We start from the raw sequence: 23,001 nt of genomic DNA on the forward strand, positions 1-23,001 counted from the left end.
ATGGCCAGATAAAGTGACCTTAGTTATTTAGTAGAAGATTCCCTGGATGGTATTTTCTGCTCATGCTTTTGTTTCCACAGTATGCCATTATGTTGTGGAGTGTTACAGGGAAACTGTGTAAACAGAGATAAAAAGCGTTTTTATGTCTACTGATGTCAGAAAATCTGAAGAAGCTGCAAGGGTTCATGTTTGTTTGTTATTTGTATTAATACTAACTTTCCAAGTTTTATAAGAGTTTAACAAGATGAGATTGTGACTAATAAAAATAATATTAATATTAGAAGAATGAAGAAATTATTTTGAATTAATTAATGTCAATAACTATAGTTAATTAAATTTATTCAGTCTAGGTCAACTAGACTGCTTGATGCTAGCAGTGTAACCTAGAATTTTATGGATTGTTGCATAATTTATGTAGATGACAGTGTATTATTTTATTTTTGTCCTAGGCCCAGCACACAATCTCTGTTGTGCAGCATTAGAATTCAGTTAAAAAACAATCAAACAAACAACAACAACATAACTTGTTGCCTTCCTTTTCTGGAAGCATATATTTTTTTCTCTTGAGGTTATAAAGCAAAGACAAAAGTGATTGTGAATGCTTGGAGAAGGGATGGCATAGACAGTACCTGGGGAAGTACATATCAGCTGTTGGAGGATGTATCAGTTCTTCTCAACTCAGTTATATGGATCAGGTGAAAATGGGAGCATGAACACATAATTTTACTGAGTAGTCATTCAGAAACAGCTGTTGTCACCTTTGGACTGCACTGCAACATAACAGTTTTAATATTGTAACTTGTACCAGTAAATGACTCTATATAGCTGCATTTCCTTACATTCATCTATATATACATACTAGAAGTAAACAAACATCTTCAGCCTTAACAGACATATTATTTTTTAAATATTCATTATTCATGCTACCTAATTATTTTTATAAAAGTAATTTGTAACGAAAAATATTAATCAAATATTTTCTTGTGTTATGATTGTAAGACTAGAGGGTTTTTTAATTCAGTTTTGCTATAGTTCATCTCTCATTGCCCCATAATGGAAGCTGTTACATGCATCCTAATTCTCGAAATGTAGACTCTGATCTAATGTTTTACTTTTACTCATTTGTTTAGCTTTAAGCTTGAGAAGACTCATAGAATGCAGCACTCTATCTGACCTTAATGTAAACTGAGAACATTTCTTAAACCGTGACTATAGTTCATGATCTCCATTTAAGAAATTAATTCATTCTAGTTCAGCAGAACTGTATGAAAGCTGAGTTGGCATTAACATTTTCTCCTAAAAAAAAAAAAAAAAGCTAATGTTACCAACTTTTTTTTTTATTACTTTTTTTTTGTCTTCTGATAAGTATAAAATATAAATAAAGGCTTTTACATTAGCAAAAAGTGCCATGTGATGGCATGCTGACATCAAACATGCTGACAAAACAGCTGATGTGGAAAATGGGGAATTCTACACCACATGAATTTTAAAAGGGTAGTCTTGAGGACTGAACACCTGTAGCTGTTGAAACACACTGAGGTTTATTTCAGTGGTGCATCTCTCAGTTTATTTTTTTTCTAGAAGGAATTGAGCTTGTGCATTCCAGGATCATTTCTGGTGAGAAGTACATTATGCGAATTAAGAAATTTGTATTGAAACATGCTACTGATCTGAAATGTACCCTCACTCAAAGTGCACCCATTGAAACCATCCTATTCTTCCAAAAGAAAGAAAAAATAAATTTACTATTATGTTTCCTTTTCTGCATGCAATAATAGAAAGAAGGTGTGATATCTACTTATTCTGACTATATTTATTAATAGATAGAAGCCTATGATACAGAAAAGAACTGTCACCTATTAGGACTTAGCTTGTTACAATTCACAGTGAGGAATAAAAGCACAAATTAAAAAAAAATAAATCAGGAACTATGATCATGTATTGTAACATGAGTGAACCTAATCTATGAATTTATTCCCATGCAGAGTACTTAGAAGGATATAAGTAGAAAAATATAAGTAATACAGGTAAATGAAACTCAAGGAATCTGTTTTGATGAATTCCTAGTCCAAATATTAAAGATAATGCACTACTTTAAGAAAAAAAATAGGGAGATGTATTTGCAGACACCGTGGCCTATTAATGACACATTTTCTTACTTTTTTTTCATAGATTGTAGAACTATTATGCTTATCATTGCTGGGAATTAATTTTAAGAGAACTCTCTTTGATGCAGAACACCTTCCCAATAGTCTTTTAGACTGGTATTGTGGCATAACCCTGGCAGGCAGTTAAGCACCACACAGACACTTCCTCACTTCTCCACAACAGTATGAGGAAGAGAATCAGAAAGGTAAAGTGAGAAAACTCATGGGTTGAGATAAAAACAGTTTACTAGGTAAAACAAAAGCTGTGCATGCAAGAAAAGCAAAACAAGAAATTGATTTACTACTTCCAATTGCTGAGCCACTTCCAGGAAAGCAGGGCTTATCACATGTAATGGTTACTAGGGAAGACAAACACCATCAGTCCAATGTCACCCCTCTTCGTTCTGTCCACCAGCTTTATTGCTGAACATAACACCATACGGTCATAGAATATCTCCGGCCAGTTTGGGTCAGCTGTCCTGGCTGTGTCTCCTCCCACCTCATTGTGCATGCCCCTGCCTCCTCACTGGCAAGGCAGTGTGAGAAGCTGAGAAGCTATTATCTTTTTTTTTTTTTTTCTTTAAATATATATATTAAATATAGCACCTCTCTGTCTCCTTCTCAGAGGTCCTTCTCATAAGTCAATGGAAATTTAGTTTGTCTCTTAGGAAACTGCTGGTTAACTAGCAGAGTTTGAGCATATCTGTTCTCTAGGGAAGAAAATCCTCCTAAACAGTAGAAGAAACTCTATTAAATCTACCTACTGAGTTACATAGTTGCATTTGCATATTGGTACTCTCATAAGTCATGTTTCTCAGCCTCAGTCATTTCTCCAGTTCTTGACCTTGTCTCTAAAGGTCTGTGGCTTGTAATTATATTTATTTATTTACTTATTTTCCTCTCACTGTCAATTTGTGGCTTCATGTCCACAGGTAAAAGAGTATTCAGCATTCTCACTCCCCAGTAGAGCTTTCTGAAGAGTCTAAGAAGAAGAGTGTAGTTTCATCTACAGTTAAAGACCTGTTTTCCAGTGTAATATCAATAAGCTCTTTCAGTTCAAAAGTGCAGGCACTGCAAATTTTAAGTAATGTGATGTCTTCTTTATTTACCTATCAAAAACCCTTTCAGTGGCTATCACTTCTACAGGAATGTGTAGGTGAGATACGGGCTCTTGTGGCTGATTCCCCTTTGCTATTTTCATAAGAAAAATAAAACAAAACAAAACAAAACAACCCTTATCAGGCTTTCAAAGGTTTTACCTGAGGAACTCTGTGAACACCATGTCTATCTGAAATCCCATGCTTCATCAGCAAATGCAACTCTCTACACATTAGGTTATAAATAGTCGTTGTTCTTTTACACTGACAGAAAAGCCTTCAGAAGGACTCTCCACCTCTTTGTGTCAAGGCTGGAAGACCTTGGGGTCTGCCAGAGTCCTCATAAAGAATACCATCCTGTTTACCATAGCATGTCGTAGATTGTCATCAAACTGCCAGCAGACAAACTGCCTTACTTACAAGGACTCATCTGACCATTTTAAGCAGTGAGGCTGTCTTCCCTGTGAAACATCTCACACTTGACATTTGCAGAAAGGTCATCTGAAGCTCCTTTCACAAGTTTACTAAGCATTTTGCACTTGCTGAAGCATTCAATGATCATACAGCCTTTGGTAGAGTTATTCTTTAATCTTTGTTTAATATATATATGCATATAACTGCATTATATTCAGTTAATATTAGGTTGTGTCTAGATTATTTTAAATATAACTTCTTCCTTACTTCAAAACCACTGTATGTTGTTCTTTTCTCTTTTATTTGTCTGATTACAGAATACCTACCTAATTTTACTTTACTTTATTTCATTTTTTTCAATCTAAATCATCGTATTTTTGTAAGTTTCTTAGAATTGTAAGTGCATTGAGGATTTCAAAATGAGGTCTATGTATGATGTAGCTCCCTAAGTCTTAAACACAAATCTTAAAATTTTATATATAGTTTACTGCTTCCTGAAGTCACTGAGTCACTAGTTATGAATCAATGTTATTTGGAAACACCAGTCTTGTCTACGTTAAGCAAACAACCTCAGTCTCTCCAAATTCATACATTTCCATCTTTCTTGCCTAAAGTGCTCAATGCAGTAAGTATTTGTAGAGAGCGAATAAAACAGTAAGAGCTTCTTTCCATCAAACATCAGTCAAAGATGAAAGTCAGTTATCCTTAGGTTGTGAAATAGGATCACATTTAGAGGAATCATGCATGAGACTTTGCTTCCAGACCCTGCTTTTAAGATTGCTTTTAAAACTTATCCAATGACTATTTTAAGCAATTCCATCCACTTTAACTTAGTACATAGGTAAAATCATTGCTTCTGGTTAGGTCCCCCATATTTTCCCATGGAGTAAATTGTCTGTGTACACACATAGTATGTGACCTGTAAGCTCTGAAACTTAACTCATATTTTGTGTGTGTTTCTTTTTAGTTCAAAGTGCCTGAAATAATATGAGGACTGTGTCTTGGGTGGTCAGAATGGTAATTTCATAGCATAACACCAAGGATATTTGTTGCATGACATGAGATTTTGAATAAGGAGTGTTGGAGTACTGGGATATCACTGAAGGTGTCTGAAGAACTGAAGGAACTAAGTCTGCTTCCATCTTGTTGATATTACCTACAAAGAGAAGTCCTAGCATGAACTGAAGAGGATACCCGAGCTGCACCCACTTTTTGTCTCAAAAGGAACTATTTGGTTCACTTTTCATGAAAGCCTTGGAATTAATAACAAATATGCAGTGTAGATGATGATGGCCTCAAAACAGGAATAAAAGAATTTGTCAATGTAGGCATAACCACAGTCACTGTCCTGACCTCTTTCTAAGAAGAGAGACTTGAGATCTTATGTACAATACAGATTGGAATAACTAAACAAGATGTTCATACTGTATTTTTAGTAATGTTAAATACAACTTTATCTACATCCTAACATGGGAATCTATAGCAGATCCCTAGATTAAACAATAGAATCCCTTTTGCAGTCTTTCTTCTGAATTGTCCTAGTTAAGATTAACTACATTATGTCAGGTTAATCATTTTTAAACATTTATTTATTTATTTATTTTCCTTTGTGTATATTTTATTCCAACTAGTTTTAACTTACTTTAGTTTTACAGGAATGGCTTTTGCCCTAACATAGTATTCTAGTTATGAAGGTTCTTTAATGTTTATAGCAGTTGTTCTCATGCATTGCAATACATTAACTAGTTTTGTGATTATAGCAGCTTGTATTAGTTGTTTCTTTCAGGTCTCTGCTGATGTTCTTGTTGAATTAGCTGTGTTGTCTGACTGTTGCTCTCATTAATATCAAACATTCTGTACTTATTTGCATAGCTCTACCAGCAAATACTCCTGTGCCCTTTACTATATCCTTATTTACCTGATTTTCTGCATACCCTATTACAGACGGTCATGGAAGTTGTCTTTATCAGTGTTCTCTTGTTTCCTATTTTAATACTCTTATGAGTCTTTACATACCTGATCCCAAAAGACGACATTCCAAAAGTAATTGAAATCTCTCTTACAAGAAAAATTTTCTTCCCATAGATGTTACCAGTAGTCAAATATCTTCAAAATTTCATCACACCTATTCTCAAGCCATCTGCTGAGTTTGACTAAGTTGCCACACCACTCAATGCAATCCTGTAGGGCAGAAAAAAACATTTCTTGTGACTAAAATTCTTGAAAGTCTCTCCGAGCCAGATGACTCAATGAGAGTAATTCCAAATATATCAGATCCATCTTGTATACTCCCTCTGGAGAGAGAGCTCCTTTCTGTTTGTTGCACTATACTCAGGACAATTTTTGTGCAATAAAGAAACACAACTGATGTGCAGAGACAATAATTCTTTATTGTTAGTCAATCAAAACAAACAAAGGAAGTACTTTTAGTTCAATTACGAGCAGTTAAAGTTCAGTTATAAGCACCTAAAGTTTATATGTGAGCACTTAAAGTTCAGTCATCTGGTGGTAGCTCATTACAAAAAATAAAATTAAAAAAAATGTTATATGCAGATTTTCTACCCCTTTCTATACCTTTGTGCTCATCTTTCCAATGTGTTGTCACAATGAGTTGTCAGCACTATAAATTCATTAATTCATTTTTGGAAGAAGTATGATGTCGATGGAAGTTGTTCCTCCTTACTCTCCCTGGAGCTATTTGTATGTTTGTGGACACAGTCTGCTTTCTTCTTTTTTTGTTTGTTTGTTTGTTTGTGTTTTTTCATTTGTTTGTTTTGTTAATTATTATTATTGTTTACTCATAATTCTGAGTTTTATTAGATACGGTATTTTAGATATACTGGGTAATTGTTCTTGTTTTCTTCTGTTATCCCAAAAACAAGCTCACAAGGCTGCATTTCTCCAGTGATCACTAACTTCTGTTTATAGCCCTAGGGCTTCTGGTGTGTTTTGGTGTTTATACTTTCAAGGATCCTGTTATCATCCTGTAATTTTATATATCACTTTTTTACTCTAAGCGCACAGACACTGCAATCTGCACAGAACAACTATCTGTAGTTACTATCTAGTAGTAACAAAAATATGTCGATATTATTAGAATAGTTAGAACAGTAGTTCTACCACATGATTTCACAAAGCTAATACAGATTAAATAACTCACTTGGTTGTTAAAAATTCATGGTTGTCTGGAAATCCTGACAAAGTCTAAAATGTCCTCAGGCCTTGCACTGCTGAACTAATACTAAGTTTCTGGCCTGTTCCTAGCAATGGCAATATCTTATTTACAGTGCTGTGGACTCTATACATTTAACAATTTCAGAGTTCTCAGCCCTACCTTTTTTTTTTTTTTTTTCCTATTGTTACTGCTGTGACTCTAATTTTCTTCCTATTCCTTTCCCTGTTAGGGAAAGGTTCTTCACAAGGAGGGTGGTCGGGCACTGGCACAGGCTCCCCAGGTCATGGCACCGAGCCTGCTAGAGTTCAAGAAGCATTTGGGCAATGCTCTCAGAAACATGGTCTGATTTTTGGGTGGTCATGTGCAGACCCAGAAGTTGGACTTGATGATCCTTGATAAATGATTCCCCACGCCTGCAGTGTTTTTTTTTTTCTTTTTTTTTTTTTCTGGCAGGAAGGCATAAATCTACATTTTAATAATCTAATACTATATTGCACTTATAAATAAGTTATTAAAGTGTACTGAACCATGACAAGAATTTTTGTTTATAAAACTTTACCTATTGCCAGTTTAAGAACCTAAAAATATTGTTAACACTTAACATTTTTTATCTTTAATTTCAGTTTCCAGATGATGGTGACATTAGATGCATGCAACAAAAATTACTGACCAAAAATCTTGATATGGTCCTTGGTCATTTTCAGGAGAAATATAAACAGTACTAAATAAGAATGTTTACAGAACTGGAATCACTTTTTACTAACATCACACAATCCTTCTTGGAAATATGACTCAAAATGCTTCAGCTTTGAAGATAAATGTATAGCTTGGAGCGCCACAGCAGTTAAGATAGTGTTTGTTATGAAGCCCTCTTTACTGTGTCAATAGGGTAGCACAAGATTAAAACAATCAAAAATGTGACTTGATTCTGAATTCTTCTGTACTTCTTACAGCTCAGTTAATACGGCTTAGTTATCTTTGAAGTTTTTGATATTCCAAAATCATCCTTAGTTATGCTTTTTTATACAAAGGAAGAAAAGGGTTGTGAAGGGGACCCTATGAAATTCCATAATTATTTTGCAGCAATTTCATATAGAAGACAATAGTAAGAGTATATATTTCTGTTAGAACTTGAACTAAGAAGTATTAGTATTTTTGTGACTCTTTCTGTATAATGGCAATGCAGCTTTGAGTACCTGTAGCCTGCTATAAATGATGATAGGCCAAACTAATGCAGCCAAGTTTCTTGACCAGGATATAATGTGTCTGGGCTACTGTAGTTGTTTGGATTTACTTTGGAGTTAAGGAAAAATAAAAGATTATGACTGAGAAAGGGAAAGGGAATTAAGATTTGTTGCACTTGCTTATAGGGAAATCTTATTCAGTCTGTGGATTAGCCAGTTCTTGATCATAAAACTAGACTGTATAACATTCCTGTAAATGAGAGTGCTGTTGGGAGGAATGGATTAAAAGCAGAAGACTGGTGAGGAGGATTGTAAATACACTCAAGTGACCTTGCAGCTGGGAATGCGTAAAGTCTGGGGAACAGCAATGTAGAAAAACATATAAATTATGTCTGCTGCTGTTTGTGCTCTTTGTGTTTGGCAAGTAGCACATCTGTGCATAGATAATGTAGGTGTTTGGTGGACTTGGATGTGCCCTATCAGATGTGCTTATGCTCCCAGCCTTGGTACAGAGATCAAAGAAGCACAGTGAGAATCATGGTGTAGTGGTAAAAACTGTGCCTGTGTGAACTCTTGATAAAAACAGGTGAAACTAGCAGGCCGGTGATCTCCTAGCATGGACCCAGTTTAGCGGTTCCTGCATTCCCACTTGTGTGCCTGTGCTCCTGTACCTTTTCTTGGGCGCTGCTTCAGGAATCCCCCAGTTGGCAAGGTAATGAGAATAAATCTACTCTTTGCATTTTAGCTGCAAGTCTGTGAGTGTTCCTGATGCCTGCCTGTGCTGACTCACACAAGTGCCTTTTGGTGTGTGTGTGTGGCTTTTATTTTTTTTGATTTATTGGTATTTTTATGATACTAGATAACTTAATAGCTGAGCATTTAATAGGAATCAATATGAAACAGTTATTTTTGGTGTTCTGTTTTACATGGCAAAAATAAGGATCCTTTTTTTTTTCTTTTTTTTTTTTTTTGCAAGTTGATCTCCAACTAAAAAAGAATTACCATTTTCCAAGTTTGACACCATGGTCTTAATGCACTGACACTCCAAAACATAAGATGAAGGTTAAGTTTATCCTAGACATTCATCTTCCCAGGTAACTGAGCTAACTGTGGATACAGGATAAGCATAATGGAAACTGATGCAGCAGATTTCTAGAATTGCATATTTAACCATTATTCCTTATCAATTTCAATATCAAGAAGTCTTCCAGGAGGTGTGAGGGCAGAAAGTGGTCTTTCAGAGCAAATCAGGTGTATCAATTTATATAGAGGATGTGAAGGAGATGGTACAGAATACTTTAGCTTTACCCTTGCCACATGTTCCATCTCCTTTTTCCCCCCTTTTATTTTTTTTGGGGGGGGGGTGTTAATTTTTTTTCCAAGTTTTATACCATTTTTTCCCAATTATTTTCTCCTCGCATTGTTATTTCCCTCCCCCCCCCCCCCAGTAGTAAAATAAATCCCAAATTGGCTATGTTTTGAGGTAGATCTTCCATAATGTTTTCTGTTAAGTGAGCATATGCAAAGCACCAGAAGGACATGCAAATTATAAATCTAGGTTTTATTAAGGTATAACTAAAACAGGTTATTTATTTATTTATTTATTTATTTATTTATTTATTTATCTATTTTAATATACAAGTACAGATCTGCTGCCTAACACAAACTGAAATCACAAAAGCACTGAATCACAGAAAGGTCAAGGTTAGAAGGGACTGCTGGAGATCATCTAGTGCACCCCCCGTGCTCAAGCAGGGTTACCTAGAGAATGTAGACTCCACAACCTCTCTGGGCAATCTATGCCAGTTCTCTGTCACCCTCACAGTAACGAAGTGTTTTCTCATATTTAGCCGGAACCTCCTGCGTGTTAGTTAGTGCCTTTTGCCTCTTGTCCTGTCACTGGGCAACACTGAAATTAGGAAGGTTTGGATACAGTCTCCACTGAGCCTATTCTGTCTTTACAGGAGGAGTCTGTGCTTGATTCTTTTTCTCCTTTACAGAATTACAAGACAATATTTCACCTTTCCAGAAGTTTCTATTTGACTGAAATTGTAGCAGCCAGGAAAAGACAAATAAGCATCTTTCTCACTTTGCTGTACAATCACCCCTTTTTGAAGAAATATAATATAACATGGTAAGCAAACAAACAAAAATACACTGTATGTCATCTTTTATCTGACCTTTTTGAGTGTTCTTACTGTACTATATTCAATGATACAGATGACTTAATTTTTTTCCAGGAAGGAGAAGGTACACTAGGGCAGCAATCTACTCCAGTGGTCACTCTGTTATCTGTGTTTTCATCACAACTTCTCCCTAGAGCAGATCCTAAAACATAATCATCTAAGATAAAGACTATGTGCTCTTTACTTTTTAAATTCACATATCAGAAAAAATCAAGGTTTTACTCTGCACATTTTCCTCACTCTAAGTTCCTTGCTATGTCTCACCAAACCAAGAAAAAATGGGAGCACATGTTCTTTTTCTCCTTCAAGAGGAATCTTACTATCATGTTCTCAATTCCTCTTTAAGAGTGCAGAGACCTCTAGAAATGGCTTGAATTATTTATTTTTGTCATTGTTTATCCTTTTTTTTTTTTTAGGTGTAACAGGAGGATAACTTCAAGCAATTGAGAACCAGAGAGAAACTATAGTATGTTGCTGGATTTGTTTTGATCAGAATCTACTGTCTATATGCTGTAATAGGACCCACTGCAGTTTTCAGAATGTGATCACGCTGCCTGGATGACCTGGCTAGCACTAACCACAGTTGCACTGCAGATATTGGTTTAGCATATTTGTACTAAATTCAAATGAAAAAGCATTTTAAATGACTTACATTGTTTTGTCAGCCTGGAGTCAAGTATAAGACGTCATTTTCAAATTTAGTGTAGCTTGAACTGTAATGAACTTGAACTAGATGGTTTCAGCTGCAGGTGAACTTGAACAAAAACTGGACCAAAAGTCCAATGAAGGCTGTGACCATTTCAAATATTTATTCATTAAAATCTAATGATACAGTCAGGAGGACTATGATACTTATGAAAGGGGGTTTCCCCTTCATGGTCCCACTTGGATTAGTTCTGTTCCTTTTTACAACTTTATATAACACAGTTCACTTTCTTGGTCTTTCTTCATTGATTCATTTTCCCATGTTTCATTAAAGTTTTACTATACGAGTGGTATTTTCCATGTGCTCTTAGCTCTCATTGTTATCCCTAACATCAGTTTGATCCAGCTCAAAAATTTACATTTTTTTAATGACCAGTTAAGGACCATCTGTGATTCAAGCTTACTGCCTTGCAGCCAATATATTGTCCTGTACTTTTACTTTGAAGTAACTGTTTACTCCCATCATCACTATTTAGTCTCTTCTGTTTTATTCACAGTGTTCTCAGAAAGTAAACAAACTAGCTTTTCTTAGATGGCATTAATAGGTGAAAGATAATAGGTGAAAGATACATTCCAGAAGCACATACTTCTACTGCTACTAAACTTTCAGTCTGTGATCCATGATAAATTTATGCTGAAGTAAATACAGCTGATCTATACATACTGCAGACAGCAGGACCTTAGCACCAGCTTGTACTGCAGGTATATTACCATTGGGCCATGATAGCTACTTATGGAGCCCAAGGTGTTTGTCCTGAGCATCTCTGATTCTCTTGCACTTCAGGCTTCTTACTTACTGGTGCTCCTCACTCAGTTTTCAGTCCAGGAGCTCATCCCACCTGATAATGTTTAATTACTGTCAGGGAACAGGTCATCTCCTCCTCCACACCAGCTCCACAGTCAGAAATCAAAAGGAGTCAACTTATCTAACCGCAGCCTTTTGATGAAAACCATATCATAGTTTAATAAATAATTAACAAACAAAGAGACTCTCTGTCACAAGTGAAATATTTGTTGGAATTCAAAATATAAGTTTTATGATTTGCTTGATTGTATAATTTTAATCGTTATGGAAAGAGACTTAAAAGTCTTAACCTGACTTAAGGGAGCTGGATGAGCTGGATATTTTGAGGTGACTGTCAACAGATGGTATGCTTGTGTAAATTATATATGTTTGTATAAAATATATATAAAATCCAAATTTTATATATATATATAAAAATTGAAATCACACATAATGTATATATATGCTTTCAATGTAATGCACAACTCATAAACTACAAAATCATTTGTATCAAAGTCATAAAACTTGTTTCAAACCTCTAGTGAACCATTTCTGTGTTAAACATAGGTTTTCATTTCCACCAGACATCATGTGCAAGGGGAAACTAAATGTGGAATGCTGGTGTCATCATCTAATGAATCTGATATATAGCAGTCTCTATCCATACATTCTTAATAATATACAAATTCTTATAGAAACAATATTTTCATTACTTGAAATTGACATTTATTTGCAATATTACTGCTATCATGTCTACAAGTACTGTAGCAAAACATATTAGTACTTTTCTTACAATGCTCTCAATTTTTTTGGGTGATTCAGATTCAGGCATTGCCTTCTTATAGCAGATGGCTGAATGGTGATTCAAGATGCTAATTAGTCTTTTGCATTTTCCAGCTAACCTTAGGTAGACACATTCCTCTGAGAGATGATTACAGTATGTGGTGTTAAACACTAGCAGATATTTGCTAGAAGACTTTTGTAATGAGCCTTTTTATACAGTAAAATAGTGATTAACTATGGTATAGTAAACACACGATACCAGCAAGACTGTAATTAACAGCATTGTGGCATTTTAAAGGACTGATTTACATATTTTAACATTCTCTTATCGTGGGGGCTCTTCAGTTGGAACTAAGAAATAATTGTAGAAGTTCAGAGAAAGCTGCTAAAATGAGAGAGCTGTTGAATTTCTATCTGGAGCCTATCATTCATCAATAGGTGTAGTAAAAGAGAGAAAATGTGGTAAAAAAGCTGGTCATTGTAAATAAAACATGCATAGAGGGAAACAGGAAGCAAAGGCTCAGAGATATATGTTAGATAAGAGTCAGGATTAAATCTATCTGCAAATATACATTTTTCTTCATACAAAAAATAAAATAAAATAAAATATTTCTGTTTAAAGGAGACATTAGTCCATCTCATCTGATTTGCATCCACATCTCATTAAATAAACATATTCTAGAATCATGTCAGAAATAAGTAAATGTCTAAGCACAGTGAAGCATCGAAATAACCTGACAACACACCTTATTTTGTGTGGAAATACATAACATATTCCTATTCACACGGAAGTAAGGTTGAAAAAAAGTTAAAAAAAAAAAAAAACAACTGAGAAGGGGAAAATAAAAGCATTCTACTGCTGGAATTCCTTTGTTGTTTAGTATTAACTTAGCTACATCAAATAATGGCATTGATATAATCTCTATATACCTGTTAGTTCTGTATGATGAGAAAGTGACAGAATAAGTATCACACTATGCATTAACTTCACATTATCGAAACCAAATGAATACCTGTTTTCTGCAAGTGGTTCATTATATTCTATACAAGTCAGTTTTCTGTGAATTTCTGTAGAAAAAAAAAAAATAGTGATACCTTCTTATTCACACACTTAAATGTAGTCAGCGCTGGCTCTTTCCTTGGTGCCTGTGGGGTCCATCCCCAGCAGAGCTTTGTAGTCCTGAGTAAAATCTTCTTGAGTCTTACATCTTTTTTTCTTTCTTTTTTTTTTCTTTTTTCTAATTGCAGATGATGCACATGCTAGAATGAAGCCCAGCACACTAACATAGCAGAACGAAACATATACCAGAAGCACACAGTGGAAGAGGAAGTATATGTCCGTATAGCGGGGATGTCCTCAGTGGGGATTTCCCTCTTTATCCCCAAACTTCCAGAGACAAATCCATGGGAATTTGGGCTCAGCATGAAAAGTGAGACATAAGAGAAAGTTTTAAGGCCCTTCACAAAGTAATGATACTTTTTTACTCTTTTCCAACGTATACCAGCTAAACATTTTCATCTTGTTAGTAATATCTTGACAACGAATAACCTCTGTTGTTGATTTGCGGGATATTTTTCTTGTGTTGTGACAAACGTGCACACACATGTCTATTGGAAAAGATTTTCCTGTGCTCCCAACAAACTATAAAGCATTAGAGCTTCCACTGTTTGCACTTATTTCATCCTGTTCTACCTAGTAGAAGAAACAAAAAGATTATACTGCATTTAAGCAAACGAATTAAGTAAAATATCATTTAGTCAAATGAAATAATGGAAAAGAAACTGAAGCTGCTTTTGAAAACTGAATGCAGAACTGATAAAGCAGTTTCAAATGTCAAAATTCTTATATCTTAAAATGCCCTGCATTTGAAATTTGAGTGGTTTTTCAAAATAATTAATAATTATTATTAATTCTGGGCATGCAGTATATTTTCCATCTACTAAACTTTGAAATTTAAGAAGTGCTCCTTTTCTTTGGAAGTGTGAAACTAAAACTTTTCAGGGGAAAAATGAAAACTGAATAAGAAAAAATCAGGCAGATAACACAAAACTGAGTGTCTCTACTTTCATTTCCTGTTGGTGATGGTCATTCACTAAACTACAAAAAAGGATGGTTCTGTAATTGCAGTAGATGGTTACAGGCTCTTCAGGAGGGTCAGGCAGGGCAGGTGAGGTGGGGTGGTGGTGCTGTATGTAAAAGAGGGTCTGGACTGCGTGGACCTTGCAGTTGGTGATGACAAAGTTGAAAGCCTCTGGGTAAGGATTAAGGGACAAACAAATAAAGGGGATGTTGTTCTGGGAGTCTGTTACAGACCACCCAGCCAGGATGACGACACTGATGAATTATTCTTTGAGGAACTAAGAGTTACCTCAAGATCAACTGCCCTTGTCCTAATGGGAGACTTCAACTTGCCAGATGTTAACTGGGAATATCACACAGCTGACACAAGCAGGTCCAGGAGGTTCCTAAAGCACCTTGATGATAACTTCTTGGTGCAGGTGGTAAGGGAGCCAACTAGGAAAGGTGCCCTCCTAGATCTGCTGCTGGAGAACAGAGAGGGTCTTGTGGGGGATGTGGCAATTGGCAGCTGTCTTGGTCATAGTGACATGAAGAGGTTGAGTAAAATTTTTCATGACAGGAGGAAAACTGCCACCAAAACTTTAGCCCTGGATATGGGGAGAGCAGACTTCAGGCTGCTCAGGGTACTAGTTAGCAAGGTCCGGCGGGGAAACTGCTTTTGAAGGCATTGGAATCCATCAGTGCTGGCCAGTCTTTAAGCACTGCTTCCTAAAGGCATAAGATCGAGCAATTCCAAAATATCAGAAGTCAAGGCAGGGCAGAAGGCCAGCTTGGCTAACCAGAGATCTTCTTCTGGAGGTTAGGCAGAAAAAGAAAGTGTATGGCTGCTGGAAACAGGGTCAGGCAATGTGGAAGGACTACAGGGATGCTGTTCCCCTTTGTAGGGAGAAAATTTTTGCGGCCAAAGCCCAATTAGAGTTGAAACTAGCCAGGACTGTGGGAGACAATAAAAAGGTCTTTTTTAAATATGTGAACAGAAAAAGCAGGACCAGAGAAAACATAGGTCTACTGCTTGATGGGGATGGTCACCTCACAGACAAGGACATAGACAAAGCAGAGACATTTAATATATTCTTTGCCTCTGTCTTCAACGCTGATGATGGGCTTTGTGATGCCGGGTGCCCTGAGCTGAAGGACTGTGACAGTGGGAATGATAAACTCCCAGCCAACCCTGAAAGTATGCAGGATTTGCTGCTCCACCTGAAACAATACAAGTCCATGGGTCCGCCCAGGATTTATCCCAGGGTGCTCGGAGAGCTGGCTGACATCATATCTCAATTACTTTTCAATGGTCTTGGGAATATAGAGAGGTCCCAGTGACTGGAAGCTGGCAAACCCTGTGCCAATTTTCAAGAAGGGCAAGAAAGAAGACCCTGGTAACTACAGGCCTGTCAGTCTCACGTCAGTGCCTGGTAAAATTATGGAGAAAATTGTCCTGGGAATTATTGAAACACACCTGGGGGACAATGCAGTCATAGGTCACAGCCAACATGGGTTCACAAGGGGTAGGACCTGCTTAAAAATTTGGATTTCCTTTTATGATGTGATCACCCATCTTGGTGATCAAGGGAAGCCAGTGGTTGTAATCTTTCTGGATTTCAGAAAAAGCTTTCGATACAGTTTCTCATAGGATCCTACTGGACAAAATGTCGAGCATAAAGCTAGATAAAAATATCATATGATGGGTGAATAATTGGCTGACAGGTAGGACTCAAAGGGTTATAGTAAATGGGGTTACAACAGGCTGGTGGCCAGTCACCAGTGGGATCCCCCAGGGCTCCATTTTAGGGACAGTTCTTTCCAATAGTTTCATAAACAACTTGTATGTAGGACTAGAAGGAGTTTTGAGTAAATTTGCTGATGATACTAAACTGGGAGGAGCTGTTGACTCTGTTGAGGGTGGAAAGGCCTTGCAGAGAGATCTGGACCAATTGGAGAGCTAGGCAATCACCAACAGAATGAAGTTTAACAAGAGCAAGTGCTGGGTCCTGCAGCTGGTAAGGGGAAACCCTGGCTATATGTACAGACCGGGCGATGAGATTCTGGAGAGCAGCCCCCCAGAGAGGGATCCAGGGGTTTTGGTTGATAGCAAGTTGAATATGAGCCAGCAGTGTGCCCTGGCAGCCAGGAGGGCAAACTGTATCCTGTGGTGTATCAAGCACGGCATTGCTAGTCAGTTGAGGGAAGTGATTGTCCCACTCTACTCTGTGCTCGTGAAGCCTCACCTCGAGTACTGTGTGCAGTTCTGGGCACCACAGTACAAAAAGGTTGTGAAACTATTGGAAAGTGTCCAGAAAAGGGCTACAGAGATGGTGAAGGGCCTAGAGGAAAGACATACAAGGAGCGACTGCGGCCACTTTGTCTATTCAGCCTGGAAAAGAGGAGGCTGAGGGGAGACATCATGGTGGTCTACAGCTCCCTCACAAGGGGGGAGCGGCGCGGCAGGTGTTGATACCCTCTCTGGTGACAGCAACAGGACCCAAGGGAATGTCATGAAGTTGTGACAGGGGAAGTTCAGGTCGGATATCAGGAAAAGTTTCTTCACTGAGAGGGAAGCACTGGAACAGGCTCCCCAGGGACGTAGTCATGACACCAAGCCTGTCAGTGTTTAAGAAGCATTTGGACTGTGCTCTTAGTTATATGGTCTGAATTTTGGGGTAGATCTGTGTGGAGCCAGTAGTTGGACTCGATGATCCTTGTGGGTCCCTTCCAACTTGGGATATTCTATGATTCTATGATCTAGCCATGTTAAAGAGAGAAAATTCAAATTGAATTTTATTTGAAATATCACTTAAAGAAAATGAATAGTATCAGGAGAGAGTAGATAATGAAAAATAATAATAAAACAAATAGAAAAAGGCACACTACCTCCATATAGTCAGTTAGTTAACTTGCATTGTGGATTAATTGTTAACTAAGGGCCTTGATATTTTATATCAGAAGAGCAATCATGCATCTTATCTCACTGTCTTTCCTTTAGGCTTTAGACTTGGATCCAGAGATTCTTTTTCAGTAAGTTGGCTTTCATATCTGATGTATTCTTACAATGAAGTTTACATTAGATAAATTAGCATTTTCTAACTACCACCACTCCTTCTTACAAAAAAAAAAAAAAAAAAGTTGTTTAATGCTGAAATATTATGACAGTTTTAACACTGATTCTAGGAATTTGTAACCAATGGTTTAACTGGAGTCAAAGGTTTTTGTTTTGGCTTCGGCTTCAGTGGATATGTAATATAGGTATGTTGATAAAAGTTGCCTAAAGGAAGGGAAGAAAGTTGTAAAGTGTCTTGAAACTCATACCTTCATTACAGATATTTATGATTTTCAGTACTGTTAAACTCATATGAGAATGAGATTCACTCTGAGAAGGTAAGTAATACTTGTGTTGTGAATAACTGATAGGGACTGATGCAGACTAAAGTGCGATTTGAATTATGCTTTATCCTTTCAGAAGTGCAGGGAGAGTCAGACGATTGACAAATTAATGGATGGCTTCTAGTCTTTGTAATTTTAGTAATTTAATCTCATGTTTAGTATTTGGTTATTAAATATAAATGTTTGTGGCTGCAGTCAGTAAAATTCTTATTTCTTGGCATGTGTGGACACACTCTGAGGCTATTTCAGTGTGAGACATTATATACATCGTTTACCACAGGAGATCTTTTTTTAAGGATAAGACTCAGAGGTGATAGCTAATAAGAAAACACCTGTAAGAAAGAAATGTTGTTTCTCTGTAAACATTATTTTTAGTTTTTACTCAACCCCCTGACTGTCCTGAGGGAAGAGAGGGCTGTCGTGGGTACAGGTGTGCCCTGCTCAAGGAACTGCTTGAGCAGATGGCTGAGCTGCAGCAAGAAATCGGCAGCCTGAGGGGCTCCTGGGAGTCTCTGAGGGAGACAGATAGGAGGTGTCAACCTACCCTTACTGAAGTCCAGCAGCCCCCTCTAAGTCCCTGCAAAGGGTAGCAGCTGATTCAGCTGCTCACCTGCAGAACAGAGGGCTTGACAGCCCACGAGAGGAAAGGGGCTGGACCCTCATCTCTGCTTGAAGCAGAAGGAGGCACCTGCCCCCAACACCCATGATGCCACCAACCCCCACGGTGTCCCTGGGTAATAGATTCGAGGCTCTCGGGCAGGAAAAGGATGAGCGTCTGGAGAGCAGTAGGAACACAGGCCCTGTGAAGCATGTCAATGTTGAGGGAAGTACCAAGCACAGGGAGCAGGGCTGGATGGGGCACATCATCCAAACCAGTGCCACAAAAAAAGCGCGGAGAATCTTAGTGATGGGTGACTCCTTGCTGGGGGGCACCGAGGCTCCTGTTTGCTGTCTGGATAACCTCTCCAGAGAGGTGTGTTGTATTCCTGGAACACATGTCAGAGACGTTAGGAAGGCTCTGCTGCAGCTCATTAAACCAGAGGACTATTATCCTCTTATCATCATTCAGGCTGGGTCCCGGGAAGCTGAAACAAGGAAAATGAGTAACATTAAAAAAGACTTTGCATCCCTTGGAAGGATGTTGAAGGAATCAGGGGTGCAGGTAGCATTCTCTGTCTTCCCGATGCGTGACCAGGACCGAGAAAGAAGGAGGAAAATGGGACAGGTAAATGACTGGCTGAGGGGGTGGTGTCTAGACCAAGGCTTTGGGGATTTTGATCTTGGGCAGGCCTTTGAGAAGCTGATGTGGGCTGCTGATGGACTCTGACTCAGCAAGTGGGGCACAAGTGCATTGGGGAGCAAGCTCTCTGGACTGATTACCAGGGCTTTAAACTAGGTTCGACGGGGGAAGGGAGGAGAGTTAAATGTGACAGAGAAGGGCTGGGGGATGTTGTCACTGCTGTCACTGTTGAAGATAGTAGGGAAACCCCCCTGAGTTGTGCCATAGGGTCATCCGAGGGCTCCTCAGAGAAGGTCATGTTCCCGATACCCCGTCCAGAATCTTCTTGCATCCCTCTAGGGGTAACTGCGCCTGCTGCTTCCCTAAAGTGCCTGTATACCAATGCACGAAGCATGGGAAATAAACAGGATGAGCTCGAGAACTGTGTATGGTTGCAGGGCCACGATCTCATTGTGATCACGGAGACGTGGTGGGACGGCTCGCATGACTGGAATGCTGTCATGGAGGGCTACGTCCTTCATAGGAAAGACAGGCTGGGGAAACGAGGGGGAGGAGTTGCCGTTTATGTGAAGGAGCAATTAGAATGTACCCAGCTCCACCTGGGGGAGCGTAAAGAATGAGTGGAGAGCTTGTGGGTGAGAATTAAGGGGTGGGCTGCTATGGGTGACACTGTTGTGGGGGTGTACCACAGGTCACCAGATCAGGTGGAAGAGGTCAATGAGGCCTTCTACAGGCACCTGGAAGTAGCCTCGCGATCCTGGATGCTGGTTCTCATGGGGGACATTAATCATCCAGACATCTGTTGGGTAAGCAACTTGGCCAAGCACGCACAGTACAAATGGTTCCTATAATGCGTTGAAGATAATTTTCTGATGCAGGTGATGGAGGAGCTGATGAGGTGGGGGGTGCTTCTGGACCTTGTTCTTACCAACAGGGATGGGCTTGTTAGGGATGTGAAGGTTGGGGGCAGCTTGGGATGCAGCGATCATGAGATGGTGGAGTTCAAGATGGAACTTGGTGGAAGAAGTAAGGCAAAAAGTAGGATTGCTACCCTGGACTTTTGGAGAGCCAACTTTGACCTCTTCCAGGACCTACTTGGGGGTATTGCATGGTCTAGTTTGCTAGAAGGTAAAGGTGCTTATGAGAGCTGGGCAACGTTTAAACAGCACTTCTTCCAAGTTCAGGATCGGTGTATTCCTAAGAGTAGGAAATGAGGGAAGGGGGGCAGAAGACCTGCGTGGATGAGCAAGGAGCTCATCGACAAGATCAAAAGGAAGAAGAAGGGCTATGAAATGTGGAAAATGGGCCTGTCTCCTTGGGAGGAGTATAAGAGTGCTGTCAGGGCCTGCAGAGATGCAACGAGGAAGGCTAAAGCCCACCTGAAGATGAAGCTGTCAAAGGAGATAAAGGATAATACGTTTTTTTTGTTTTGTTTTGTTTTCTTTTCTTTTTTTTTTTTTTAAGTATGTAAACAGTAAAAGGAAGACTAGGGATAATGTGGGTCCCCTGGTGAATGAGGGGGGTATCCTGGTAATGGGGGATGCTGAGAAGGCGGAGATACTGAATGCCTTCTTTGCTTCAGTCTTTGCTTCAAAGACTCCCCCTTGGGACTCCTGGACCCTGGAGGGAGGAGAAAGAGTCTGGGAAATGAAGAGCTCCCCTCTGGTTGAGAAGGGAGTGGTTCAGGAGCGTCTGAGTGAGATGACCGCACACAAATCCATGGGCCCTGATGGAATGCATCCACGTATGCTGAGTGAGCTGGCAGAGGTGATTGCCAAACCACTCTCTATCATCTTTGACAGGTCTTCGAGAACAGGAGAGATGCCTGAGGACTGGAGGATGGCCAATGTCACTCCAGCCTTTAAAAAGGGCAAGGAGGATCTGGGAAACTACAGGCCAGTCAGTCTCACCTCTGTCCCTGGAAAGGTGTTGGAACAGCTTGTTCTGGATGCCATCTTCAAGCAATTGGAAGATAAGAAGTTTATGAGGAGTAGTCAGCATGGATTCACCAAGAGGAAATCATTCTTGACCAACTTCATTGCCTTCTATGATCATCACCAGCTGGGTAGATGGGGGGAGAGCAGTGGATGTCATCTACCTTGACTTCAGCAAGGCTTTTGGTACTGTCTCCCATGACATTCTGCTAGCAAGCTGAGAAAGTGTGGGGTAGATGAGTGGACAGTAAAGTAGGTTGAGAACTGGCTGACTGGCTGAGCTCAGAGGGTGGTGATCAGCAGCACAGAGTCCAGCTGGAGACCTGTGACTAGCAGTGTTCCCCAGGGGTCGGTGCTGGGTCCAGTCTTGTTCAGCATCTTTATCAACTACCTTGACAAGGGAATAGTGTCCACCCTCAGCAAGTACACTGATGATACAAAGCTGGGAGGAGTGGCTGACATGCCAGAAGGCTGTGATGCCATTCAGTGAGACCTGGACAGGCTGGAGAGCTGGGCAGGAAGAAATCAAATGAGGTTTAACAAAAGCAAGTGTAGAGTCCTGCACCCGGGAAGGAACAACTGCATGTATCAGTACGGGCTGGGGGACGACCTGCTAGAGAGGAGCTCTGTGGAGAAGGACCTGGGGGTCCTGGTGGATGACAGGTTGGCCATGAGCCAGCAGTGTGCCCTCATGGCCAAGAGGACCAATGGGATCCTGGGGTGCATAAAAAGGAGCGTGGCCAGCAGGTCAAGGGACGTGATCCTCCCCCTCTACTCTGCCCTGGTCAGGCCTCACCTGGAGTACTGTGTCCAGTTCTGGGCTTCCCGGTACAAAAAAGACAGGGATCTCCTGGAAAGAGTCCAGCGGAGGGCCACAAAGATGATATGGGTCCTGGAGCGTCTCCCCTATGAGGAAAGGCTGAGAGACCTGGGTCTGTTCAGCCTTGAGAAAAGAAGACTGAGAGGGGATCTTATCAATGTTTATAAATACCTGAAGTGTGGGAGACAAAGGGATATGGCCAACCTCTTTTCAGTGGTTTGTGGGGACAGGACAAGGGGCAATAGCTACAAAATGGAGCACAGGAAGTTCTAAACCAATATGAGAAAGAACTTCTTCACAGTGAGGGTGACGGAGCACTGGAACAAGCTGCCCAGGGAGGTTGTGGAGTCTCCTCTGGAGATATTCAAGACCTGTCTGGATGCCTATGTGTGCAACTTGCTCTAGGGAACCTGCTTTGGCAGGGGGGTTGGACCAAATGATCTTTCGAGGTCCCTTCCAACCCCTACAATTCTGTGATTCTGTGATTTTTTACGTTGTCATTCACTGAAATAGTAGTGAATGTCATTCACTACTATTTCATCGTAGTTATTACATTTCAAGTGATACCTGAAAAATATTTTAATACAACATAGTAATACCTCACCATTCTGTGCATAGGCCAGACTCTCCAATCTAGATATTTAAAATTAAGCTTAAAAATTCTTATTTAAGCATGACTTTTGCAATAGCCTCTTTTTCAAAGGTGCTGAAATGAACCTGAATTTCTTTTTCTGTCTTAAAACAAAACAGCAACTTTTCAGCTGGGTAATTCAGAGATTCAGAGGAGGTCATTTTATTTTGTTCTTCTCTAAGTGTACAGAATAAATTTGAAAGGTGAAGAAATGCTGTTACAGAGTGCTGCACTGCACCTGTGTCTAGTTTAATTAATTCTATAGTAGAAGACTACCTGAGAGTGTCTAGGGTTTCTCTTTTTCTTTTTTTTTTTCTTTTTTTTTTTTCTGAGATGCCCAGAATTTGATAACACACCACACTGTAGAAATTCACAAAGATCATTCCTTTCTAACTTAAATAGCTAGTCAAGTCTGCAATTATTAATGAAACACAAACATGGCA

At 39.2% G+C, this 23,001-nt stretch overlaps 1 long non-coding RNA gene across 1 annotated transcript; it reads left to right on the top strand.

The window, feature by feature from the left end:
* Nucleotides 1-7,026: 7,026 nt before the first annotated feature.
* On the top strand, nucleotides 7,027-22,708 carry LOC106041509 (uncharacterized). The gene is made up of 3 exons (XR_007162365.2): nucleotides 7,027-8,729; nucleotides 10,018-10,151; nucleotides 10,620-22,708. It is a non-coding gene; the product is annotated as an uncharacterized lncRNA (long non-coding RNA).
* Nucleotides 22,709-23,001: the final 293 nt, after the last annotated feature.

This window comes from Anser cygnoides, chromosome 1, assembly GCF_040182565.1.
Source record: "Anser cygnoides isolate HZ-2024a breed goose chromosome 1, Taihu_goose_T2T_genome, whole genome shotgun sequence".
NCBI classification, from domain to species: Eukaryota; Metazoa; Chordata; class Aves; order Anseriformes; family Anatidae; genus Anser; species Anser cygnoides.